The sequence below is a fragment of the Equus caballus genome, chromosome 4 (genome assembly GCF_041296265.1).
Source record: "Equus caballus isolate H_3958 breed thoroughbred chromosome 4, TB-T2T, whole genome shotgun sequence".
Taxonomy (NCBI): Eukaryota; Metazoa; Chordata; class Mammalia; order Perissodactyla; family Equidae; genus Equus; species Equus caballus.
The window spans coordinates 101,839,930-101,864,718 of record NC_091687.1 but is presented as its reverse complement, the minus strand read 5'-3'; the positions used below and the strand labels follow the sequence as shown (position 1 = coordinate 101,864,718).

The window sequence follows — 24,789 nt, the reverse complement described above, 5'->3', positions numbered from 1 at the left end:
TATTTTCAGATAACAGTTCTAAAAGTCCCTTTTGGATTTCACTCCTACAACACAAAACTCAAAAATAAGACTATCTTCTTACAACTGGTTTAGATTATTTTTCTTCAAGGGCCTTATATTATAGCAACATTTTGTTTTAGTTGACATTTTTCTGGCTATTTTCATATACTTATAAACACTTCTTTTAATGTATTCTGATCCATTTAGCAATTTGCCTACTATTAGCTACCAAGTTGTAGCTGTTTTCCAGATCTATAAGGTTATGGCCTGTTTTCCATATTATTTGTAAAATCAACAAACACCGACCCCTAAGAATCAACTATTTATACTTTTTGTTGAGAGAATTGATCACTTCTTTCTTCCTTGGAAGGCCCAAGCCAATTTCCTGTTAAGACTAAAATCTTTATCCCAACCACCCTCCACCCTGACCCCCAACTGCCACCTTATTCCATAATGAAGCAAAACTCTTTGGCCAACCAAAAAGTAACAAAAAATACTTCTTTGTAGAACCTTAACAAAGGCCTTTAGAAAATCAACATTCTCCCCACCCCTCAGTACACACACATATATACACACATGGGTTGAACTGATTCTCTCCTTACATATCCTTTTTCAACCCCTCAAAGAACTGAAGAATTTTAGTCAGGTATTTCTGTTTTGAGTCTGATTTATGAACTCTTCCTTGTCTGGCCAGGTGCTGGCCATATTCCACAATTCATAATCTGTCACCAGGAGTAATGGCCCATTTCCAAAGGTGAAGCGTGACAGTTCTTTCTGCATGCATCAGGTAAACAGATTGTGAGGCTGCTCAGTGATCCATCTGAAGTGGGCTGAAGAGCACATTAACCTTTCAGCACACCCCCATTTTCACTGTGGTTCTTTTCTTTTATGCTCTTCATTTTTCTTCATAAAAAGCAGACCTGATGAATAACACAACATCCAATCACTAGTGAGCAGATTGCTTGAAATCCATGGAAGGTGAATGGGCTCTGGTACCCAGTAAATTTCAAAGCGTCTCAACCTTCAAACCTTTGTTGTATGAAATGTCATTCAGCAAATATAAAGTTTCAGTTATACAAGATGAATAAGTTCTCCAGATCTGCCGTACAGCACAGGGCCTATAGCTAATAATACTGTATTGTGCACTTAAAAATTTGTTGAGAGGGTGGATCTCATGTTAAGTGTTTTGCCACAACAAAAAGGAAGAATAAGGGGAAGAAAGTCATTGGGACTAAGAGGCACATTTGTCTTTTGGTTCCTCAGCAGTGTCAGCTTTTTTTTTTATAACACTGGACAGTGAGGAAACCCATGGCTTCCATTGACAGCTTTTTCCTTTTCTTCATTTCTTCACAAGAGATGGGCCTCTGCATTCTAGGATTTAGGAGCCTAAGGCTGCAGGAGGAAAATCTAAAATAGACAAACTTTAAGCCCTAGGTCTCATTTTGCTTTATTTTCATGAACACTGTGTCTGTGTATACTTGTGGGTTATTTCTGCAGAGATCTAACAGTTCTGTTTTTCAAAGTTGGGACAGTGCTGCCGGCGGCATTCAGTAGATTTGGCCTCGTGTAGGTCAGTCGGCCAGCTTAGCAGGAGCGCAGATCCGTCGATGATCTTGAATAGATGCAGGATAAGAGCGGGCACTTGAAAATCATCAGGCACCAAATGCTGATAAGATAATTCATTTTCCAATCAGTATTTGGACTATGGATGTTTTAAAAGTTCATCTAAGCTTACCAAAGTTAATATCTATATCATTTTTTCTTAATGCTTTTTATGTGTGCAAACTACATTGGAGTGAAAGTCAAGTTTGAGTTTTAAGAAAGAAATAAGTGATTTAAAAGTAAAGGGAGCAAGGGGCATAGAATTCATTCCAGGAAATTGGTAACCAAGGAAACCAAATTGAGATAGTCTGAGAGCAAAAAGCGCTATCAGTCACTAACGGTGGTAGGGCCTGGGGAGAAATTTGGTTTTATTTTGTTTTTTTAAATAGTGAAGCCCGGGTGGGTTGTTTCAAGAAGGAAGGAAAGGAAATGGTGAAGGAAAAGAGACTAATGGTGTGTGAAATGGAGGGGTTAACTTTTGAATGAATAGCTAGATCAGTACTTCTCACACCTTCACGTGTCTCCTGAAAATGCAGATTCTGATTCTATAGGTGTAGCGCAGGCCTGGGATTCTGCTTTCTTAACAAGAACCCAGGTGATGCTGATGCTGCTGCTTCCCAGACCTCACTGTGAGTGAAAGGGCCTTGAAGAAAAGGGCAGTTAGAACCCCTGGATACAAGAGGAGGGTTTAACGCCAGCTAAGCAACAAGTGTCTTCCTTTAATATCCGAAAGAAAGATTAAAAGAAAGAAGTTTGGACAAGATGGTGAAGGACAGAAAATCAATTTGGTTTTATCTTCCGGTCCCAGAATTAAATATAGAAAGAGAAGAAACTTAGAATGGGAATGGAATATACTATCTAGGAGATATCCAGCCTTGAAGAAATAATAATCTGCTTAGTTTTTTTCTTTTGTACAAGTATTCCATTTCTTTGGAAATCTAAATTTTTAACGCCTCTATCGTAATTTAAGTTTGCACATCTTTCTGTATTGTCTTTTTACCTCTAATCACCTCAAGAACAAAGCTCTAGTATAACATTTTACAAGTAATAGATTGTCAATAAGAAATATTTGATTGATTGATTTAGTCAGATGTCCTGAGTTCTGGACACAGCTCTGCTACTCGCTCCCAACCAATAGTAAATCACTTAGATGTTCTCTGCCTCAGTTTCCTCATCTGTCACAGAATGATAATACCTTTTTCTGCCAACCTCCTAGAGTTGCTATGAGAGATAAATAAGATCTTCCTTATAATGCTACTTGGGAAATCTATCCAAATGTAAGGTTTTAGTAGTAGTGGTATTTTATTTCAACAAGTGACACCCACATATAATCAGAGATTTCATAGTCTCTGTAGGATACTACACAGTAAATCTTCCAACCTCACTAGAAAATTATTTGCTTAAGATCTACTTTTTTCCTTGGTTACCACATTCCTGGAATGGATTCGATGCCCCTTTTGAATCTGCTTATATACTTCTGACCTGTAGAGAAGACGATGGAGAAAAGCCCCTCCGCTGCTGACGGCTGTCTCTGTAGGCTCAATATTGCTCGAGTTCTTTTTTCATTACAAGTAATTGCAATTCTGTTGGCTCACCTTTTCTGAAAATTTTCTCGGAGTGATGTGCAAAGATTGCTGATTACACATGTTGACCTTAAACAGTTACTTCTCCAGCAAAAATGGGTTTTATTCCAAATCAGCTAAGAATTGAAATTCAGGATGTGCATGCTACGGTCACCCATAGACAAATGCAGAGGGACAAAGGAGGGGGCTTGCTTTTATAAAGCAAAGGGCAAGTAGGGGGCTGTTCCAAACAAAAGTCCATGGGAAGAAAGTAACAGTTCTGGGTGGCGATGGCTTCTCATTGGCTGGGCTATGGGACTTCTCATTGGCTGGGCTATGGGACTTCTCATTGGCTGGGCTATTGCCAGCAGGGGAAAGAAATCTTCCTTCAGTCGTAAAGTGGTTGCACTTCCTTCCAGAGATGCAAACATACATCTCTTCCTGTTTGGAGTTATTGATGATGTATGGTAGGGTGTGAGAGCTCCCCCTACAGGCCATCCCAAGTCCAATTTAGTCGAGGATTCTTTCATTAATTCTATTAATTTCCACACACAGATTACATAGTAAGGTCCCTTCCAATAAATGCAATTAAAAACTCTCAGACTTTAAAGCTGTCACATATCCTGAGTGATAAGGAGATAACTCCTTATTAGGGAGGAAAAATTGTGTTGGTCATTTAGTTCATGTCAATAAGACACTACAGATTTTTTTAAAAGACTATTCGTTCTCAAGTAATTAAGAAAATATAAATGAACAGCAGAGAAAATATGAGTCAAAACCATCAAGAGTTGTTATTACAATTTCAAGTAGAAAAATGCTCGTTTATATTTTTAACATTTTTACATACTCACGTTCACAGCTATGCTGATATATACACAGTAAAGAAAATGAGGTCGTCTTCATTATCTGCACATCCTTGCATCCGTTTAAGAAAGTCTGCAGATGCATTCTAGCTTAGCATTGCAGTCTTTGTATTTCTGAGGGGAAGGAAAGAAGGCGTGTGGCTTCGGACGCAGCTAGCTCTCTATCCCTCTGTACTCTTCCGCACAAATTTGACTTCTCCTTGGTTAAGACGTAGAAAGTAGCTCTTACGTTTTACAGATAACTCGAGAATGACCTGATGAGGAAGTTAAATGTCTCTTTATGAAATAGAAACATGACTCTTCTTTGATTAAAATAAACATAAAAAGATGATAAATATATTAATCAGCTTTCTCCCCATAGATCGTTGGACCTCTTAGCACAATGTAATAAAACGTTATATGGTTATAACGACCTGTGTTGTTAGATCTCTTTAGTTTTTTGACAGAGAAGTAGAGGGCCTTAATCTCTACATTACTTTTTTTTTTTTTTTTTTAAAGATTTTATTTTTTCTCTCCAAAGCCCCCTGGTACATAGTTGTATATTCTTTGCTGTGGGTCCCTCTAGTTGTGGCATGTGGGATGCTGCCCCAGAGTGGCACGATGAGTAGTGCCACGTCGGCGCCCAGGATTCGAACCAATGAAAACACCAAGCCGCCTGCAGCGGAGTGTGCGAACTCAACCACTCGGCCACAGGGCCAGCCCCTCTCTACATTACTTTTAATAGAAAAAAAATTAAAATTATTTTATAATATTCTATATGATTATATATTGAGGAATTAAAATATTACTAATAGAATTATCTGTGCATGGAAATTCCCTGTACATTCTTTACAACATCCTGTAAATCAATAATTATTTAAAAATAAAAAGTTTAAAAAAAAGGTGAAGGGAAAATATACAGAATTAGAATACACAACAACAATAACATATACTCATCGGAGTCGGGATGGTGAAGTGGAGTGACAGTGTCCTGAGATTCTTGTATTCCACAGGAATAGGGTGAAGGTATTGAAGAGTGTTAGGCTTTGTTAGCATAAATATGTTGAAATTCTAAGTGATCACTAAAAGACTAGAAACTGTCTAACTTCCAAACTGGAAGACAGATACTCAGGGAATTTGACATTGGTAAAGAATAAGGGGTCCCATAGGATGAAGGGAGCCTCTTGTCGATGAGACTGCAGCCATAAGAACAAGCAAAAAAACAAATAAGCTATGACTTGAAGCTAAAATTGAGAAAGTACTCCAGAAAGTCAGATTTAAGTCAAAGAAATTAAAAATGCTGCGGCAGTGTTTTTATTCCGATTGGAACTGGGTTCGTGATAAGGTCATGGGCAGCATTTTGGGGTGCTTAAAGTGAAAGGGAAAGTCAAGATTTAGTCAAATAGCAATGAATATCAGTCCAGCTCAGTAAGGTGTCAAGGTAATGTTACTACCTATTGAGTTCTAAGCTATAAATGTGGTAGGGAGATGGGTTCTATTCTTTTTCTTCTTTTTAAATTGATATGTAATTTATGTAATACAAAATGTACCACTTTAAAGTATATAATTCAGTGGGTTTCAGCATATTCTCTGTGTTATACGGCCATTACCACCATCTACTTCTGCAACATTTTCATTACCCTGAAAAGAAATACTGCATCTGTTAGCAGTTAGTCCCGGTTCCTCACTCTTCCCTTCCCTGGCAACCACTAATCTACCCTCTGTCTCTATGGATTTGCCTATTCTGGACATTTCCTATAAATGGAGTAATCCAATAGGTGGCCTTTTGTGTCTGGCTTCTTAGCACTTACTGTAAAATTTTTAAGGTTCAGTCATATGGTAGCATGTAAGAGTACTCCATTCTTTATGGCTGAATAATATTCCATCATATGGCTCCACCACATTTTGTTTGTCCACTTAGCGGTGTATGAACATCTGAGTTGTTTTCACTTCTTGCCTATTATGAATAATGCTGTTATGAACATCTATGTACAGTTTTGTGTGAAAATGTTTTCAATCCTCTTGTGCATGTATACCCAGAAGGGGAATTGCTAGGTCATATCGTAATTCTAGATTTAACTTTTTGAGGAACTGCCCAAGTGTTTTCTTCAGTGGCTGCACCCTTTCACATTCCCATTAGCAATATATGAAGGTTCCATGTTTTCTACATCCTAACATTTGTTATTTTCCTTTTTTTAAAAAAATAGTCATCGTAATGGATGTGAAGTGGTATCTCATTGTAGTTTTGATTTGCATTTCTCTCATGATTAATGATATTGAGCATCTTTTCATGTGCTTATTGGCAAATTGTATATCTTCTTTGGAGAAATACCTATTCAAATCCTTTGTCCATTTTTAAAAGGAGTTTTCTTTTTTATTGTTGAATTGTGAGAGATTTTAATATATTCTGGATACTAGGCTTTTATCAGATATATGATTTGAAAATATTTTCTTTTTCATGGGTTGTCTTTCCATGTTCTTCTTTTTTTTTTTTTTTTTTTTTTAAAGATTTTATTTTTTCCTTTTTCTCCCCAAAGCCCCCTCGGTACATAGTTGTGTATTCTTCGTTGTGGGTTCTTCTAGTTGTGGCATGTGGGAATGTGGGACGCTGCCTCAGCGTGGTCTGATGAGCAGTGCCATGTCCGCGCCCAGGATTCGAACCGACGAAACACTGGGCCGCCTGCAGCGGAGCGCGCGAACTTAACCACTCGGCCACGGGGCCAGCCCCAGTCTTTCCATGTTCTTGATACTGTCCTTTGCACAAAAGTTTTTAATTTTGATGAAGTGCAGTTTATCTATTTTTTCTTTGGTAGCTTGTGCTTTTCTATTCTTTTATAAAGCTTTTTTTATTGAAGTAAGATGCTGTTTTATATTTTAAATTCTTGTTGTCTCTCAGTTATCCATAATTTTGATGGCCTTTAGGGAGCCATAATTTAGGTAATAACCTGTCTCCCTAATGAGATAATGCATTAGTTTCCTGTGGCTGCTCTAACAAATTCCCACAAACTTAGTGGGCTAAAAAACAAGTCAAATTTATCATTGTACAGTTCTGTAGTTCACAAGTGTGAAATGGGTCTTGCTGGGCTAAAATCAAGGTGTCAGCTGATCCCTGTTTCTTTCTGGAGGCTCTAGAGAAGAGTCTTTGCCCTTTCTTTGTGTCTTTGCCCTTTCCAGCTTCTAGAGACCACCCACATTCCTTGGCTTTGGCTCTCTTCCTCCATCTTTGAATCCAGCAACATTGGACCAAGTCTTACTCGCTGAGCATCACTCTGACCTCCTCCCTCCTCTGCCTCCTCTTCTGCTTTTAAGGGACCCTTCTGATTACATTGGACTCACCTGGATAATCTCCCCATTGTAAGGACAGCTGAGTAGAAAACTTAATTCTATCTGCAACCTTAATTCCCCATTTGCCACATAACGTGCATATTCACGGGTTCTGGGAATTAGGAGGTGGACATCTTTGGGCAGTTATTATTCCGTGTACCACAGATGACCTTACTGCTGACCTCTTCTACTACAGCTAGGGACTGCAGAACATCTGTTGACAGCCAATGAAACTGCAAGTACTCAGAAAGAAATTGACTCTAGATAACTTTGGTCTTGTCTCTACAACCCTATTTGAGCTGTGGCACAGAAAGCTTAGTAAATATGCAAATTATTGATTCTTAATAACCTGTTTTATAATTCCTAAACCAGAAGTTTCTGTTCTTGCAGTCCTGCAGGAAAGCAGCTCAGAAATTTGGCATTATGACTAGAATCATAAAAGTGGCTTTCCAGAAATGGGTTATGTGGACAGGGAGTTCCTTTAAGGACAACGTGGTACAGTAGAGGGAGCACGGGCTTTGGAGTTAAGTGGGACCAGTTAAGTGGGATCTGGGACCAGGTTTCAACTCATCCACTTTACTACAAAAGTCCACTGGAATTCAACTGTATCCAAAAAAACTAGATTTTTATGGATATTTACAAAACATTGCATTTGTATGGTAGCATATCTCAAATATCTCTAAAAGGCAGTTTGATACTTTTTAAAAAAATGACAACAATTAGTACTTAAAGTGTCTATAGTAGTTTAAAGATACTTAGCCATACTGTTTACCAAATGATAATGCCTTTAAGAACACATGTTAAATGTATGCATTTTAAAATCAATTTGTTTGTGTGATGCTAGAGATAAAAGGATTCTCCCTACCTAATGCTGTTGGGAGACACCAACAAAGAGGCTGACAGTGAATTCTTGTCTTTGATTTGAAGGAAGGTGAGACAGCAGGCAGGCTGATTGTGTACTGCTAAGCTCCCTCTCCTGGCTCTCCTGCCCACCTGGTCTTGCCTGAGTAATCTAACGCCACACCTAGACAGAGGGGAAAAGTTCTCATCTGCAGATGAATAGAGTAGCATGTGGGTGCTCCCAGTGATGGATGTGAAATCTGAATTTTTCTATCTCTGTATGTATCAAGGTGTCTTTTATCTTGGGATATCTGGATGGTAAAAACTAAGATTATTATTAAAGAAGGCAGCAGGCAATTTAGGAAGTGCCCTGTCTCCTTATGACAAAAGCTTTGCAGCCGAGCACAGTAATTTATGTTGATAAATTGCAGCTGTCACAGTGTCCAAAGCACTTCATAGGATACATTTCTAACTTTGCATTTCTTGCTCGTGCATTCTGGTGTATAAACTTCCATTAAAGAAAAAAAAAAAAGAAGCACCACAGGCCAGCCCTGGTGCCTTGTGGTTAAGTTCGGCGCACTCCACTTTAGTGGCCCAGGTTTGGTGCCCAGGCGTGGAGCTACACCACTCGTCTGTCAATGCCCATGCTGTGGCGGCGGCTCACATACAAAAATAGGAATACTGGCAGCGGATGTTAGCTCAGGGCTAATCTTCCTTAAGAAAAAGAAAAAGCACAGCGAGTTTCTGGAGATATGCCCTAAATTGTCACAACCTGGTTTGGGTAAGATTAAACAAACGTAAGAATGAGAACAACAGATAATTATCATCAGTATGTCCTTTTCCCCTCAAAGTCGGTGAGGATCTTAAGGTGGAAAGAACTGTGAGAGAAAGAGATTATTCTTTGAAAGAGTTTAAGTTTCCAAGGAAAGAAAACAAAATGTCAGAAAAGTGGAAAAATTGACTCCAAAACATAGGAAAATACATACTAACAAGAAGTATGGAAGGCAATGGGAAGCCAAGGTAGTTAATCCAAGAACTACACACAGCTGGAAAAGGCAATAAATGGAAAGGGCACTAAAATCACACAGGTTTGGTTCTTATATGACAGTGTCATGTCTAGTGTAGTGGAGAAAAGTGATCGATAAAATCTACCTTCAACTAGGAGTCTGTAAACTTCAATTCCAATAATCCATTTTGCCACTGTATCCATTAGCTGTTGGCACAAGGATGCTGTATTATACCACCTCAAAACCCCGTGAATAAAACCACAGTCATTTATATTGCTCATGCAGCTGCCGCTCAGGTAAGATTTGGCTAAATCCAAAGCTGGACTTGTTTCATAGCACCTGGTGTGTCGCTGCTCTGCCTCTTAAAATAGATCCGTGGGACATCTGGATGGCCGTGCTCCTCATGTCTCTCTTTGGACCTAGAGCTAGCATATTCTTCTCGAGGTGGTGGCAGACACACAAGACACAAGCAGAAATGTGCAAAGCTCCTTAGGCTTCAGCTCTGGCCTAGCACACTGTCCTCTCCATCCACATACCATTGCCCAAAACCCACATGGTCACATGGCCAAGCCCATATCAGCGGGCTTCGAAGTCCACTCTGCTCTCCATGAAAATTCCTGCAAAATTGTGCCAAATTTTGGACCCAAAAAAGCCTCTGCTATAGATACAGTAAGAAAATATAGGTAAATTTATGATGTTTTAAAGTGAAATTTTTGGAAAAACCCTCTAGTTTTTAAATAACTCAAGCACCAAAAATCTTGGGGCCAGTCTGACAGCATAGTGGTTACGTTCACATGCTCTGCTTTAGTGGCCAGGGTTCACAGGCTCAGATCCCTGGTGGGGACCTAGCACTGCTCCTCAAGCCCCGCTGTGGCAGCATCCCACATAAAATAGAGGAAGATTGGCCCTGATGTTAGCTCAGGGCCAATCTTCCTCACAAAATAAAAAACAAAAAAAAACTTAACTTATGAAACAGAGATTATAGCTTTTAGCCTTCACATCTCTATCCCCTAATTTTCTACTCAAAAAAAGATAAAGTTGTAGAAACCTTTTCACTATTTTTTTGCCTTTTTTAAATCTGTCACCTTTCACTTATAGCTGTAGGCACTTGAAAACGTTTGTTGGGGAGATGAATGAATGAAGGAGGCCGTCTTAGCCGCAAGAACTGAGATTAGCTCTGCTAATCATGAGCGCCCGCATTGAGCCGCTAGCACCAGCTAGACATTCTCAAGGCATCCTTTTCTCACATGGGCAGTTGCCCACATCAATCAACATAAATAGTTCAGTGCTTTTGAAAAATGAATTTAAAGCCTGGGTTTTTGCTAAGAAAGGATTAGTAGTTATCATTTTAGTGGAGCAACAGTATATCGTAAGTTCAATGCGAAATTATTTTATTCCAATTCCTGCTTCAGTATGCTGCCATATTTGTCAAATATTCCTAAAATATCGCTTCCATCCAGTCATTCCTTGTAAAAAATTATGCAAAGTTTCCCTATCACTTAATAGTCTAGAATTCAAATCTTTGTTTTCTTTTTTTTCATTCTTCTTCTCCCTAAAGCCCTCCAGTACATAGTTGTATATTCCACTTGTGAGTGCCTCTGGTTGTGCTGTACGGGATGCCGCTTCAGCATGACCTGATGAGCGGTGCCATGTCCATGCCCAGGATCCAAACCAGCGAAACCCTGGGCCACCCAAGTGGAGCGTGCAAACTTAACCACTCCACCATGGGGCCAGCCCCTCAAATTTTTCTTGATCTGGTTCTTTCTAGGCTCATCAATACCATCTCTTGAAAGACAGTGTCCCTTTGCAGAATCATAAATTTTAGTGGGAACGTTTGAATGTATATTGTGGAATACTGCTTAAAAGGGGGAAGCTTACAGAACTGTTGAACTGTCTTGTATCCCTGTGTTCGAACATCTAAGAATGCATATTTTTCACAGAAAGCAGAGTGAGTGGTGCAGTGTAAATAATAATTTCTTTAAGATGAGTAGTAAGTTTCAGGCAAAGACTAGAACAACCAGAGGCAGGAAAAATATTGTGGATAGTAAAATATGATTTAGTGGGGTAAATAGAGAGGATTGAGTAGGCCACAGTTTCTTGTCCTGAACTTTGGTGCCAATTCTCAAATTCAAAAGTAGATTCAGAAAGAATGTGTTACCCGTAATTACAAAAGGTTGTCTTCTCATCTGGAATAAGTTGTGAAGACTAGACAGGATAAAGGACTCGGCTGTTCATGCCATCCAGTCAATTTCCACGCCTAGCCAGCTTGTGTGCAGCAGAGTGGGACCTCCTGGTCTTTCTGTGCCGTCCTCTGATCTTCTGGCGCTATAGCAGACTATGCTCCGCTGCTATTTGTAGGGTTTGGTGGGTCTCTGTAACTTCTAATATTTATGATTATTACATTTGAAGGTGGTGTGATTAATGATTCTTTAAATGTCACTAATTTGAAACGTGATTATTCATCAAACCTTTTATTATCTAAAGAGAAAGGATTGCATGGCAAGGTAAACAATGGGTCATTTAAGATATATGGATAAACAAATCATTTTAAAGAATTTTAGGGTACATTTACTTTCTTAAATGAATTCATTTATACTTATTCAAAAATTCATCCATTATACGTTTCTGCAACTCCACCTACCAAAAATTGGCATTAACTTATTTTGCTTCATTTTTAAATCTCCAACCATACTCTGACTAAATAATTTATATCTTCAGGATGCATAATTAAGAATATTTTGCATAAGTCTCAGTGCTAAGATGAATTGTGGCCTATGCATGCAACCTGATTGGTATTCTCTATTTTGACTCATTAGATGCCTTTTTTTGAGTTGATTTGGTTGGATTAACTGACTGGACTTGTCAAGATAATCTAAACCAGTTTGTGCCCATGGCCACATACTATCAAATTTAACTCAAAAATTTCTGATAATGATACTAAGATGAGAGAGGTTTGGTTCACCTTGCATTGGCTTCACCTCTCCTTCTCGCATTAAAGTTCTTCTGGCTTCAGATCTTCAAAAAATGAGAAAATTAGAGAGTTGAAATGTGGCTTGGAAAGTGACATAGGGTTGGTTTCTTGGTTGTGGGTTTGCATTATTTTGTGATTATTTTAAATGCCCTTCAGTTTAAACAGGGTATTCAAGGTAGAGGTGGCAGTTACTCACTCCTAGGTCTCTTCCATGACCAGTGGTAGAAAGACAATCTCTCACCAACACTAGGGCCCCAGGGAATGTGCTTTGCCTAGGTAGTCTTTGGCCCAGAAACTCCCGTAACCATGAAGATAAACAGCCAACTCCCTTCTAAGTTGGTCCAGAAAGAAAGACCTTTGAAGGACATGTTTTCCACCACCTTGTGGCAAGTGCCCCACCTAGCAAGTGGCCTTCGTTGTTCTTCTCTGTTTATTGCTGCAATGACTCTTGTGACTGATGGAGAGAGTGGTGCAGGAGAATGTGTCCTCAGAGGTGTCAGTCCTCGACGGGGCACAGGGGTAACATCAAGTAAATTACCAAACACATGCACTGAAAGAAAGGTTAGTGCTCTGAGACTGTTTTTTCTTCACCACCACCAAGAAAAAAGAGGAGAATTCCAGAACTGACTTCTAGCCTAAAATTTAAGTCATAGTGTTAAACTTTTTGAAAATTTTATTTATTTATTTTTTAAGATTGGCCCTGAGCTAACGTCTATTGCCAATCTTTTCTTTTTCCTCTTCTCCCCAAAGTCCCCGGTACATAGTTGTATATTCTCGTTGCAGGTCCTTCTAGTTCTCCTATGTGGGATGCCGCCTTAACATGGCCTGCTAAGTGGCGCTAGGTCCACGCCCAGGATCCAAACCAGTGAAACCTTGGGCTGCCGAAGCGGAGCGCACAAACTTAACCACTTGGCCACAAGGCTGGGCCTCCTTTTTTTTAGTTTATCTTGAGTCAAGTATCTTTTCTTAGAGATAGTACATCAAGTTAGGATGTGATAAGAGTAGTCATGTGGATAATTCTATTTTTCCTCAGTTCAGTTATATTAGCATTTGCAAGAAGCGGGGGGGTGAATTTGCTGTTGTCCTTACCATCAGACTTACGTGCAAGGCTAACAAAATCTCTGCAGTTAAGGTGTCTACATTCTAGGGGGAGAGACAGGCATATGCATAAAAAGATATATTTATAAAATATTTTTTCAGGAGGACCAATGTTTCAACCTACTCAGTGGCTATAACAGAATACCACAGACTGGGTGGCTTATAAACAGCAAACATTTATTCCTCACAGTTCTAGAGGCTGGGAAGGCCAAATCAAGCTGCTGCAGATTCAGTGTCTGGTGGGGACCTGCTTCCTGGTTCACACACACCATCTTCTCGCTGTGTCCTCACAAGGTAAAGGGGCAACGGACCTCTCTAGGGTTTATTTTATAAGGGCACTAACCTCCTTCATGAGGACTCCACCCTCATGACCTAATCACCTGTCAAAGGCCCCACCTCCTAGTATCATCACCTTGGAGTTAGGACCTCAACATATGAATTCTGGGGGGACACAAACATGCCGTCCATCACACTCAGTGCCATTCAAATAATCTTGGGGTGGAGGGATTTCCCCCCCCATCCTGAAAAGTGAAACACAAGGAAAATAGACAAAAATATAAAATAAAAAGACACAATTCTCCCATAATCCTCTAACTCAAGACAACCAGCGTCAGCACTTTGGGGTTTATTCCAGTCTCTTTTCTATGTTAGATTTCTTAATTAGAAAAGAAACTCCTATATTTAAGCTCTTGTAGCTTAAGGTTGTGTTAGATTTTTGGCTTTTCTTGTGTCTTGTTGCATTGTTGCATTGTTTTTAAGCAGCATATTTATTTAACAAATATTTATAATGCATCTACTCTGTGCAGACTTTGTGTTAGGCGCTAAGGATTCTGGGGTAAGTCTGGTCCTCAGGAAGCTGAGGCTCCAGTAGACCCTGCTGTTGGCTGATACTGAGCTCACAGTCGACTCAAACCCAAAGACTGTCACCAAATAAGCTTTTCCTATCCAATATGTTTGGTTTTTAACTCAAATACGAGGCTTTACATTTTCCAGTTAAACATCTCCCTATTGCTTTTATTTGTTTTTTATATAACAGCTTTTGTAAGATATAATTCACATACAATAAAATTCGCTTTTTTTTTAAAGATTTTATTTATTTATTTTTTCCTTTTTCTCCCCAAAGCCCCCCAGTACATAGTTGTATATTCTTTGTTGTGGGTCCTTCTAGTTGTGGCATGGGATGCTGCCTCAGCGTGGTTTGATGAGCAGTGCCATGTCTGTGCCCAGGATTCGAACCAACGAAACACTGGGCCGCCTGCAGTGGAGCGCATGAACTTAACCACTCGGCCACAGGGCCAGCCCCTAAAATTCACTCTTTTAAAGTATATAATCCTCCCACTGCTTTTGGCTTGTAACTTTAATTTTTCAGGATCATCATGAATCTTGATTCTTTCTGTAGTTTCTCTCTCCCGGTATTTTGTCATCTGCAGATCCAGGTTAACTTTACTGGTTTTGTTCCAAGACAGTGATAGAAAGCTGAATGGGATAGTTCCAAGGACAGAATCTTGCATCATTCAAGCCTTTCCAGAGAGCCACTAATCAATACTCTTTGAGAAAAGTATTCAACATCTCTAAATTCATCTGTCTATATAATCCTTTAGGCTACACTTCACCATGTTATTCTTGACAATATACAAAAATAAAACTAGTCTCTGGAAAGCAAACCATTACTCAAACATGGCTGTTGGACATTCTTTTTAATGGTCTGAGTCCAGCAAACAGAGCTCCATGTCATCCCATACCTTGAGCTCAGTTTCCTTTGTAGAACACGCAAGACTGTTTGCCCTGATGGAGAATGCAGAAGTTGATGCTGCATCAGCTTCTCCAGGCAGAAATCAACTCTTTCTTAACTTTGCTCCAAACAAGGCTTTGAAGCCCCTTTTTGTTACTGAATCTAGCACGCTTTGGTTTTATGATCTTCTAGATCTTCAACTTTTCTATTTTCCCCATCTTTTAAATTATTCATTCCAATAAAGGAAACCCTTCCAGTTCTGTTTTCCAGCGGCAAGTCCATCCTCAGAGTTAACGATGATAAAATAGTCTATTTAGTCTGTTATTATAAAATGTAGAATTCTTTGGTTTGGGAGGTTTCTGTTTGTTTGCCCTCTATTAGTATATAGGACCTAATCCATAGGGAGTGTTCCCAGATAGCTTTCATGAGAATTTCACAGTACCTTAGGACCTCAACATGGCATCCAGAAAGATATCACATCCATCCATGTTACCTGCTTTTGGCAGTTTATCTGGGTGATTTTTTCATTTCCCCTCCACATTTGAGTTTAAGCTCCTTTTATCTAATTTATAGGTTTCCTGCCAAATTTTTACCTGTATTGCATTTCAAGCCAGAAACTCATCCTTTGTTTAATGTCAGCACCCAGTGAACTGTTTGCTTCCTATAGTCTCCTTTTTTTTTTTTCTTGGCATAATTTTCTTTCCTTAAGGGCAACATCATTAAAGTAACACAGTGTCTATAACAGCATGAATCCTGTCATATCTTCTTCCTCTTACACTACGGAAAAACGTCTCCCAGTTGGTAAGCAGTTCTTTATGAGACTTCTTGGAAAACTGGAAGCTAACTTCTGGGGACTTTTCCTAAGCATTTAACAATATTTAGGCAGAATGACAGATACTAATACTTTTATTTTAGTAGGGATTTTCAAGGAGCTCAGACAATTACATGAGCACATTATCATGCGGTGTAAACACAGTGTCTCTCTAATCTTCTCCCTCGGCTCAGTTCCTGAAATCTGAAGGGAGTTCCTGTCCTTATAATTTGTGTTAATAACCTATTGTTCCTCCAGCTGTCTTCATCCTCTCCATCCACCACAAATTGATTCGAGGGAGAGGGAAGGCAAGAGAGTAAAATCAGTAAATCTATGCTCTGATTTCCCCGTTTGTTTTGTTCAACCCTGTAACTACACTTTATTTTCCTAGAGTAGCAGATTTTCAAAGTTAAATCTCATGAATTTCAATATTTATAGATGTACATAATAGAAAACATGATTTAATCGCTCTCCCCCTCAATTCACACCTGCAAACTAATATTTGCGTAATGAGATCAAGGTGAATCCTTTTCACAAAAGATGACTGTCATGATCAAATAACACCATCTGTAATTTTGCCTTTTTAGAAATGAGTGTATATTTGGGAGAAAGGAAAAATAAAAAGCTTTCTCTTCCTCTTTTCTGAAGTCAGTGTGAGCAGGTAAAGGCCCCTGGAGGCCTCCAGGGGAATGCCCCTCCTTACCTTTAAAGCCCCAGTGGGCCACAGCTCCCAGCAAAAGTAATTATTTGAGCCTCTTTGTTCTGACCTCTCTGGGCACATTTAACTAGTCAGAACTTATTGAGTATATTCCATGTGTAAGGCATGGTTTTAAGTGGTAGGAAAATAATAATACTCAACATATATTGAGCTCTTGTTCATGTGCCAGGAAACCTTCTTTATGTTTCTCAGGAAATTTTCCTGTCTCCTGCTGCTATTTTAGAGGGGGAAAACAAGGATGAATCTCAGGGAGGAGAACAGGTGGAAGAGATGTGTGTTCTGCACAGGCAGATTGTGAGCCCCAATTTCCAAAACAGGAATAATAGTTATAATACTGGCTTCATCCAGTTGTTAGGAGGATTATAAGAGTTAATCTAGGTAAAGCTATGTCCAGTGCAGAGCGCAACAATGCAGAGCTATGTTTTTAGTTAACAAATCAAGAAAGGGGAGTTTTGGCCGCCTGTCAGTCACAACGCCAGCCACTGAGAATACCTGTATTTGGGAAAAATGACGTCACTGGTGATCTCAGTACAGTTTCAGTGGAGTAACAGAGATGGAACCTACATCACAGCTGGTTGTGGAGTGAATGAGAATTGAAGGGGAGACGAGTAATTCCAGCGTTTGGGCTCTAAAGTGGGGAAGAGAGACAGATCGATAGCTGAAAGGGGCTTAGAGTAGAGGGGAGTGAAAGAGTTTAAAATAGTAGGGCCTTGGGGCCGGCCCTGTGGCCAAGTGGTCAAATTCGTGCACTCTGCTTCAGTGGCCAAGGGTTTTGCAGGTTTGGATCCTGGGCGTGGACCTGGCCCTGTTCATCAGGCGATGCTGGGGCAGTGTCCCATATGCCACAACTAGAAGGACCCACAACTAAAAATATATATAACTGTGTACCAGGGGGCTTTGGGGAGAAGAAAGAAAAATATTAAAAGAAAAAAGATGGTACAGCCTTGAACATATCTAAGTGCTCTTATAAAGAGATGGGAAGAGTTTGAAGAAACAGGAGAGAGTGGTGAATAATCTGTAGATCAAAGTTGTGAGAAGGCAGAGGACAACAGGATCCCGAGCATCCCACAGAAGAGATGTCTGCTGTTCTGTCGTAACCAGAGGAAGGGAAGAATCACATGGATGAAAGTATAGACATTTGGAGTGAATGTTGATGAGATGCTGAGGTCGTTCTTCTTGGGCTTCTCTTTTCCCTGAGAAGGTGGGGTGGAGCCATATGCTCAGAGTAGATAAGTATTAGGTATGTGGAAGTATAGAGGTTTTGGGTGTGTGGAAGTTTTTAAATAGTAGCTGCCAAGGACTTAGAAAGACTGCTTCAACAGACAGTCTGGTTGAAGTTGAGTGCTTTCTCTGTGTCCTTTCTTATTCTCACTGTGGAAATAAATGCATACCAACCAAATGAGAACAAGCAAAGACTTATTTATTCAGTCCCTTTCAGAGTGACTCATGATGGCAGAGACTCAAAGTCGGCAGGCAGAGGAATAGGAGAGCTTTATAGTGAAAAAATGGAAGACTTCAGGTCCGCCCTGATTGGAGCCTGTTGGTATGGAGAAGCTGTGGGCGGGCTGACTAGAAGTGGGGCCTCCTGTGTGATTGCTTAGAGGGGCATATTTGGCTTTCTTTGGTTGATCTTCAAGTTGGAAACAGGGACAAAAATTAGGGAAGGTGTCAGCTATTAATCAAGTCCCAGCCATTTGGGGCCAATTGTTATGAAGTTATTGTTTGGCTTCCTGGATTGTTTATAGAAGTAGCAGTCTGACTTCCTCAAACTCTGCTGTATAGCAGGCTGGCTTCCTGGGCTGGTGATTGTAGATAACGGGTTGCTTTCCTGGGCAGGCTTCTGCAGGTTGCGGGTCAGAGTTCTATTTTATAAACAGTCTGGCCATTGTCTGTTTGTATATTCAGTCTCTTACCGCTTAATTATCATGAAACTTAAAATGACCTTCTATTTAGAATCTATTGTTCTGTTAGTTAAAAGAATATAGAACCTGAAAGAAGAGACCCAGGAAAGAGTCAATAATGGAATGAAGGTAAGGGAATTTGTAGGAATACATTTCAGGAAATAAAATGAAAGTTTAAACTGTACTGTAAGGGAAACATTTTAAAGAACCACATCACATTATTTTGCACCTTGCGTCAGGTAAACTCAAGCTGCAGAAGCGTAGCATCAGGCCAGATCTCTCAGACCAGTGGACCAGAGGACAGAGACTTAAGTGACCTAGCACAGACATGGTATTTTTCACCCTTAAAACTGAGGCCCTAAGGGACTTGCCTGGCGTCTCACAGCTACCTGAGACTGGACTTCATCCCAGTGCTCTTTCATTTTCATTGATCTAAGAACTAGCCATTATCTCAAACATATTGCAAATTTCTTTTTCAAATCTGGAATCACAGGGGCTGGCCCCGTGGCCGAGTGGTTAAGTTCGCGCGCTCCGCTGCAGGCGGCCCAGTGTTTCGTCGGTTCGAATCCTGGGCGCGGACATGGCACTGCTCGTCAGACCACGCTGAGGCGGCATCCCACATGCCACAGCTAGAGGAACCCACAACGAAGAATACACAACTATATGTACCGGGGGGCTTTGGGGAGAAAAAGGAAAAAATAAAATCTTTAAAAAAAAAAAAAAAAAATCTGGAATCACAAACTTCAAATAATGCAGGACATGAACTCAAACATTCCATTAATTACTCCATGGAGCTGTCTAGAGCCGTAATAAACCTGTTATGAATACCTATTAGTCATCCTGGCTGTTTAGGCTTAAGAGAGTTTAAGGCGAATTTAAACTCATAAATGTATAACCATAAGGCATGATAAATGTTATGATTAATGGTATGTCAGAGTATGCATACTTTTAGGATTATTGTTCCCATTCCAGAAATTCCCTTGTTCCTATAAAATATTTGAGGGGCCGTTTCCCTGATAAGAGAAACAAGGGTGTATCACCATTGATTGATTATACGGTAAACCTTTCCTTGCCTCTCTTCACATAATGAATCTCTCTTCTCCTTACTGCCTGATGGAAAATTTTAATGGGATGTTTCCTCCAGTAGTAAAACCACTGAGCCATAGAGAAAGTGCTTTTTACATCTAGTCAGGGAAACACCTTGATACCAGCCAGGAAGATTCAAGACTTCGACATTAATGTTGTGCTAAGATAAAAAGCTTAACAGAACACTTAGATTTCTCAAAGTTCCGTCTATGGATGCGTGGTACTTTACGGATCAAACAAGGCCATCTGATGCAGATAATGAGCTCAAAGGGTAAGGAAAAAGATGAAAAGGGAGAGAATAGGAAGCAAAGGTCTAGCCATTGAGGAAAGTGTTCCTTTTCCTGTCGTGCTCCTGGACACACCTGTGTAAGGTGGCCTAGAAGCAATATTAAATAAGTTCTGGAAAACCTGGGGTTGGTATGCTTCACAGTAATAACCACTTAAGGAAATGCTGAGTTCTAGGAAGGGTATCCCTTCTGAAGTCAATAGAAGACCCTTGATTTGAGAGCTCAAGGAGAATCAATACCAAGGGTTGTGGGTTGGTTTGTGTCTTGGCTTTCTGGCGGAATTATCTGACACCTAGACCCACGGCTTGGGTGGATGCTAGTGGAACAGACATTCAGTTTCAAGTCAGGTATTTTTCTTCATGGGTACCAGAGTCATTCTTAGGCTTTATGTTGGTTGTTTTATTCAAATATTCATCTATTCATTCAATAAATATTTATAGTAAGTCCACAATACTCAGTACTATCCTGTGTACAGGTGTATCAGAGAGCAAAATAAACCAGGTCTCTCCTGGGCTGACATGATGCTAAGTATGTCATGAGCAAACTGTAGAAGTAATATTTTTAAATTAATACTTCTGTATAACATAAACAATTAGGTATCTTTAGGCATTCCTTGTTTTTATTAGAGTTTCTTGTATGGCAGGCTATATTCTACAAATTGACAGTAGCCCTAGGCGTCATTATAAAATAGCCCTCCTCACTTCATTTTAATAAAGTTCTTTGGTCAGAACACCAAGCTCTAAAGTTGCACGTACACTGAACCCTTAATTCCAGCAAGGGGCCCTGCCAGTACTTGTTATAATGTCAAAGATTCTTGAACTGTGGAACACAGCTGGTCCGTTACCACAATGAATAATGGATTGGGGAAGCACCGTTCAGCATTCTTATTGAATGCCTGCTTATTCCAGTGTTTCTTACTTTTTTAAACTGTGACTCTTTAATAAACATAAAAAGATCCCCCTTAATGTCTGAATTTTCACAGTAGATTTTGTGCTTAAAAAGAAATTAACGCAATTGCAATTTTAAGAACGTTTTTTGAAAACTATCCATACAACTCCCCACTCTACCCGTATGCAATAAAGCATATGAATGTCTATGTAGATTGCAGTAATTTGGCCTTTTTCATAATTTTTACAAAATGTTAAAAAAATTCAAGGGTGTACAAAGGGACAGAGATTTCAGGCATCTTAAAATAGCAATTTAAATGGACTCAAAAGAAATTTAGTATTGTATTTTTATAAGGACGCCCTTAAAGTACTTTTTTTTTTCCTTCCCCATTGTAATTACACTATCTCTACATGTCATAAATTAGTTATACAAGAGGAACTTAGAACAGAAGATATTCTGCTATTTTTGTATTTCCTACTGTGGCCTCTTAACTGTTTCTGAGGCTGTGTAAATCCCTTTGTACATTGGGTTTTGGCTAAATCAAAATAGAAAGTAGATCCTTTTATCTTAGCATTTAGAAACCAGTAACATATATCACACACCAGAGCATGTCTTTGCAATTTTTCACAAACAATGTGTTTGAAGGTTGAACTACATGCAATCAATTGCACTGTTAAAAATTTAATGTCTTTACCTGCAGAAAGTACCAGTATATTAATTTAGTGGTGCATTAAACCTCTGCATTTGAGGGTCATGAGCTTACATCACCAAGCCAGGTAGATATTTAATAAGGTTCAATATGATTAATACAGTACGTGAACCTTTAAAAAAAAGTAACATAGATTTTTACTTTGATTTTATAGATTTTTTTCATGAAATATAAAATTATTTCCAAAACCACATTGAAAAATCCTAAAACATACCATCATTCTTGCATTACACATAAGAGGCATAAAGGAATAACTTCTGTTTAAAAAAGCAATTTCTATTTATAAGTTTTTTGAAAAAATCTATTCCTCTTTAATTCATAATTTTAAAATGTTAGGGCAGCATAGGGAGAAAACGACCTACTGAAATGGAAAATTTAGTAAACAAAGTAAAATTTATTTAGAATGTTGAAGAACATTTAAATCCTGAATCAAGAGATCAGTCACTCTCTCAGGCAAAATTGCTAGGAGGGTGCCAGGAAGAAGGTACACCAGTGTGCACATCAGAGGCACGTATGTTTCCATTTGTGTCCAGGTGCCTAAAATCTGGATCTGGAAGATGCTCATCACTATTCCCAGGTAGAAGTCTAAACATGTCTCTTAAATGAGAAGGAGGACACAATCTGCCAAGATGGTTTCTTCATCCCTTGACAGGGAAATGGGGAATGAGATGGGTTGTTTGTATCTTTGGATTTATTTTAAAGGATAAGACTTCTAAGGGCCAGAAGAGAGAGATTTTATCAGTCAGATTAATGCCTACAACAGCTTGGCACCAATCCACAGTCCTGCAGTGCATACTGTAGGAAATACCCCTTTGATTCTGAGCGGAGGAGACAGATATCACTGCCATGTCTGCCAATGAGTGGAAAATGGGATACTCTAGCACTAATAAAATGAGGCATATGAGGCTTCCCTGCCACTGCTCGCAAGTGAAGCTGCCCCAAGGCCACGATCAGAGACAGTTGTTATTCCAGGTCCATCAGATCACCTCAAGTGCCCGAGTAAAGCCAGTCTGTAGTCACCTCTTGGCAAAGTTCTACCCATTAACTGTAGAAGAGAGAGACATCATCACTGTGTCTGCCATCTCTGCAGCAAGAGATTTATCAACACTTAGATCAGAGGCATCTTGGTGAGTATTCATTAATAAAGCCCAAAGGAACCCAGATCAAGTACTAATATTTTTCCAATGACTTGGATGCTCCAGGAAGAATAAAGAGAGGGATAGCTACTGCTCTCTGATTGCTTCTTGAAAAAATGTCTTTGATTAAGAGTAGGAAAGTGAGAAGGCAGTTGTAACCATCAAGAGGGTGGGTTAGGATGCTCCATCCACTATTGATTAGACTAATCTGGGTAGCTTAGACCCTGCTCATCAACAAGGCACCATGAGAGCCAGAATCAGAGGTGCCTCCCACTCAATACCACCACCAATTAGATGCCAAATGAAGCCATTGATCTTTCATTCTGTCAGCTAGATGCTTGCAGGGTATAAAGACAATTGTTCTTTCTTAATTACTAATATAGAAAAGATATTTCAAGCTATTTATACATGTACATACTTGTTATTTAACAATTTTAAAAATTAGTTCAGTTTTAGTGATGATCTTTTTACCAAACAGATTAGAGTTGTAAATTTCTCTATCTCGTGCCAAATAAATATGACTTTTTAGCCTGAAGCTTTGATATAACTTTAGCTTGTACAGTTTTTGAGGAATGATCTTTTTTTTCCAATATAACAACAAAATTGTCATTCTCCATCCCTCCCTCCAAATACTTCAAGGTAAATATTTTTTTCTACATACAAATTTTGTAATCATCTGATTTGGGTAGAACTGATATCGGATCTTTTGAAAACATTAATTTTCATTCTGATAGTTTCAAATATAGCCATTTATTACAAATGAATTTTTTCTTCTCCAACAATATAGATCAGTTTCCCTAGAATTACAAATAAAGGCTCTGTAATTTAAATCTTTCTCCTATACCACAAAATAATCTTCCCATATTAATAGTAAAAGTAGATTAGCTGAATTTCACTTTTATTTTTGTCTAATGTGGTTTCTACAGATATAGCAAAATGTTCTTACTAAAGCCCAGTATTGAACCATGTCCTAGCCGCTAAGCCTGTTGGATCATTTTCTCTTTCCTCCTTGTCTAGACTGTTAATACTACTTAAAGAGTGGCTAACACTGACAACAAGAGAAACACTCCTGTAGACAATGTTGTATTAATGGAATTAGTGCATTTTCTAAATAAGAAAATGCAGTACAAAGTGTGTCAGTTAAGTACTTTATGTCTGTGTCCCATGCTCTGTAGCTTACTCAAAGATTGGGGCAAGAAATGTCTGAATTCATTTTGCTGCTGGCCTGAAGCCCACAACTTTGGTCAATCTGCAAGAACCACTCTCTTCTGTTTTGTGACTAAGCTTTAGAAAAATTTAAGTAACATAGCTACATTTCAAGCAGTTTAATATCTAGTATGTGGCTCAACTCATTTAACTTTGATGAGTCAGCCTGAACGTGGTCCTGGAGAGCCTTCCAGTGGGTTCACTTCCATAGTTTGACCCTGCGATAGCAGAAAGCTTGCTAGGCTAGGAGTCAGGAGACCTAGATTCTGGTGCTGTACATCCGTAGGTCAATTAAGTGTCTTGAATTGGGATCCCAGTCTTGAAAGAAAGGGGTTGGATATTAGACCAATGTTCCTGGACTACATTCTCTGAAGCCCTAAAGACCTAGCGAGCTGCCTAAGGCCATCTTAGCTTGGGAGCAGGGTAAAGCCATGTGGACAGACCTCTGAGCCTAGCACCCTAACTGGTTAAAGTAAGAGCAGCTTCACCTTTATCTGTGTTAAACCACTGAACTAGATAAGGTCCCTTCCAGATTAGAAATTCTGTGACAAATGAAGTTAGACCAAGACATACGCCTGACTGGGAGAAAAAACATTTGAACATTTAATGTACAAGATAGAATATACCTGCCACCACTCCACAGTGATATATTAAATGCTAAACAGAATGTTGTAAATTAAATTTGAGGCCAGGATAATGTAATATGCAAATTTGTATGTAAGTATTTAATGCAAAGAAAGTTCATCAAGAAAAGAGAAGTTCAAGCTGTCATCAGGAAAGGATCCATGGTATGAGTATTGAAAAATGGATTGATTATTATAACTAGAGCAGGAAGGAATATATTAATTGTGAATTAAAGGAGCTTGTTTTAAAAATTAGCTAATATTTTCAGACTCATTAGAATATTCATATAGTAAGATGCCAGCTATTCCTAATATGAAATATTATCATTGTATATCAGTAAGGGGAAATTAAAAATGAAAATAGGCCATGATGAAATATATTAGGAGCTAGTGTATATATTTATAGGTTTATGGACAAAGTCTAAGATATTGTTTTATTACCTTCA

General features: G+C 39.1%; 1 protein-coding gene across 4 annotated transcripts in view; it reads left to right on the top strand.

Annotated features, from left to right (window-relative positions):
• Nucleotides 1-24,789, top strand: part of TPK1 (thiamin pyrophosphokinase 1) — a 325,030-nt gene that overhangs the window by 283,367 nt on the left and 16,874 nt on the right. The window lies entirely within an intron of this gene.